The sequence below is a fragment of the Triticum dicoccoides genome, chromosome 1B (assembly GCF_002162155.2).
Source record: "Triticum dicoccoides isolate Atlit2015 ecotype Zavitan chromosome 1B, WEW_v2.0, whole genome shotgun sequence".
Classification (NCBI taxonomy): Eukaryota; Viridiplantae; Streptophyta; class Magnoliopsida; order Poales; family Poaceae; genus Triticum; species Triticum dicoccoides.
The window spans coordinates 41729755-41733373 of record NC_041381.1 but is presented as its reverse complement, the minus strand read 5'-3'; positions in this window follow the sequence as shown (position 1 = coordinate 41733373).

The following is a 3619-nucleotide window of genomic DNA, read 5'->3' as shown; positions in this document are numbered from 1 at the left end:
GACATCATCGCGGAAGGTTCGACCGCGGCCGCCGCGTCTCCCGGGTTCACCGCGGACGAGATGGTGGATCTCATCGGCGGCATGCACGGTGAGCTCGGCTACGTCTACGGCGACGAGGAGCGGGAGGAGCAGGACGAGAAGGACGAGGAGGAGGAGGAGGAGGAGGAGGAGCCGGCGAGGGGGCGCAAGAAGAAGAAGGTGACGGCCAGGCCAGAGCCGTGCATCAAGTGGGCGTCCAAAGAGGAGGAATGCCTCGCCGAAGCATTAAAAGTCGTCCGCCCTCGACCCGACCACCGGCGCGAACCAGAGCATCGAGACGTACTGGGCGCGCATCAAGGCCGAGTTCGACGAGCGCAAGCTCGTCGACCCCTACGTCTACATGCAGCGCGGGTCGAAGGCGATGGCGAACCATTGGGGGCGTATCCAGGGGGCGTGCAACAAATGTCATGGGGTCCTCGAGGAGGTCGCCGGTCGCCCGGAGAGCGGCGCCAGCATTGAGGATCAGGTATGCCATGCCGGTCTCACGCCTCTTTTTGCCGTGCACCCGCTAACTGTTTGTTCGTCCCTGCGCGGTTGCTGCGTATGTTTGGCCTGTATCGGCAGGGCAACAACGACGCCGAGTTCAAGTACCTCCACGTCTACAAGAGCATTGACAAGTGCGACAAGTGGGCGGAAGTCCAGTGCACCCTCGAGAAGGCCAAGGAGACCTACAAGCCTGACGCGCCGGCTCCGGCCAAGTGTTGGGGAACGTTGCAGAAAATAAAAAATTTCTACGCTTCACCAAGATCAATCTATGGAGTTCATCTAGCAACGAGAGAGAGGAGTGCATCTACATACCCTTGTAGATCGCGAGCGGAAGCGTTCAAGAGAACGGGGTGTAGGGAGTCGTACTCGTCGTGATCCAAATCACCGATGATCCTAGTGCTGAGCGGACAGCACCTCCGCGTTCAACACACGTACCGTTGGGTAAGACGTCTCCGCCTTCTTGATCCAGCAAGGGGGAAGGAGAGGTTGATGGAGATCCAGCAGCACGACGGCGTGGTGGTGGATGCAGCAGCGATCTCGGCAGGGCTTCGCCAAGCTTCTGCGAGAGGGAGAGGTGTAGCAGGGGAAGAGGGAGGCGCCAAGAGCATGGGTGCGGCTGCCCTCCCTCCCCCCTCTTTATATAGGGCCCGCGCCGCCGCCCTGGCCCGCGCCGCCCCCTCGTCGTCGCCTTCGCCGTCACCGTCGCCGTACGTGAGCACCTCGCCGTCGCCTTCGACTTTTTTGTTAGATTTAATTAGATTTTTTTGTTAGGTTAGATGTGTAGTAATTTAGATTTATGTAGTTCATAGATTTTGTTGTTAGATTAGATTTTTTTTGGTTAGATAAGATATGTAGCAATTAATTTGTTTATATTATGTTAGATTTTTTTTGTTAGATTAATTACATTTTTTGTTAGATTAGATGTGTGTAGTAATTTAGATATGTAGTTCATAGATTTTTTTGTTAGATTAGATTAGATGTGTAGTAATTAATTTTGTTCATAGAATTTTAATGATTTTTTTGTATATAGTTTAGATGTATAGTAATAAGAAGTAGTTCATATATAGTTGTTAGATTAGATGTGTAGCAATTAATGATTTTTTTGTTAGATTAGATGTGTAGTAATAAGAAGTAGTTTATATATAGTTGAACTAGCTAGTTGATTTAATAAACTAATTTATTTTACTATATATATAAATAGTTTGTTTTTAGTAAGTGCTTAGTAGTTGAACTAGATAGTTGATTTAATTAATAAAACTACTTTTATTTAACTATATATAGAAGTAGTTGCCGCATCGACGTCGGCGGTGCCTATCCCGCATCCTCGTCGTCGTCGACTAGGCGGTGGAGGCCTGCCTGATCAGGGCCATGTTTGGGACTGGGCTCCGCCGGGCTGGTATTGAAAGGTGCTACCTTTCGCGGGACGTAGATTGGTGAGGAGGCAGCCCGTTGTTGACCCGATCCTTGTTTGGTGGCGGTCGCGTGGGCCAGTGACGGTGGTGAGGCATCCGGACACCGCGAAGGTGGTACGTCACCGTGTCAGCGAGGAGGACGAGCACGTCCGTCGCTACATGGTTGGATTGGAGGGCAGATTCGACAATACCTGGCAGGTTCTTCAGGGATCTCACTGGAGCTATGATCCTGTGATGGTTCCTTATCTTTGGGTGTCCACTGCTCGCGTCGATACCCGTCGGGCGCTACGGTTCTAGTTGCATTAGTGATAATATTCGACGATGTACGGACACCAAGAGATGATGTACTTTTGCTTATAATTATTGAATGCATGCTAATTTGAATACTATACTTTATTTTATGATTTGGTTTTGCTTATTTTATGATTTGGTTTTTGCTTATTGAATGCTCATATTGGATAAGTTCTCCTTCATTCCCGTGTGCTAGACAATTTGATATAATAATGCATTCGGGAATGAAAGGAGGAGCTACGTACATCGATCATCGATAGTCAACCCGTGATTAATAATAATGATCTAGTTTAATATTTGAATTATGAGCGTAGGCCGGAAATGTCGTACTCATCGGACGACGAAAACCGCCCGGGGGAGTGCGACTGGTGCCACGACGATCGAGGTATCTGCGACAGGTTCATTGTGCTGGACGAAGATCGTCGCTTCAGCATTAAGCTCAAGGAGACCTTCGATGTTCATACGGTACGCAACCGACGATAAAAGTTTTTTTTCGTAATTACTCATGACTTCAACTATTTTAATCATGACAATATTTTTCATCTTTTCCAATTCGACTAGCTTATCCCATGCTTTGCAAGACGATGTGTCTTGGAGAGGATGGATTTTGAAGACCATGAAAGTTTCGAAACCAAAAAAATTATCCTAAGTACCCATCATGGTGTGGATTTTCAAGTAAAGCTGTACAATGCTCAGAGTGTAACCCATTTTGGTTGCAAAAATTGGAAAGCACTTTGCAAGATGTATGGTTTTGATGAGGGTATGCTTGTTACCATGGATCTTGGTGATCCTACAATCGAGCAAGAGAGACCTACGATTTCCGTCCTTGTGGATACACCTCCAATTCTTCCCCCATGTGAGCTTAACATAGTTATTAAGTAATTTATATTGTTTATTTCAAAATAATTGACAACTTATTCTCCATTGACAGCTTATTTTCATTCTTCAAAGAATGTGCGGAAGATGGTAGACATAACCTACTACACCGAAGGCTCCGAACTAACTTATCAGGAGAAAAATCATCTGGTCGCATTTTGTACTGATCTTGAGAATTACAATGCCTACAATCGAACTCCTCAACATTATGGTCAATACGTGCCACTAGTGCATGTGTTGAACTACGGTAACTACCATGGAGATACCCTGGTAAGATTTTTGTACTATTACAACATCCGTGCATCTTTTTACACACTTCTAAAACTAGTACATCATATCATTGCTAACTACGAATTTATTACTATGTTTTTCAACAGATAATCCCAAATGATTGTGTGCCTCATCTGATGTATACACACGGTAGCCTTCATGTTTTGAACATACAACCAGGTCGTCCTACGAATCTCAACTGTCCATACCGGGTTTCTAAAATAAGTGGAGACCTGAGAATCAAA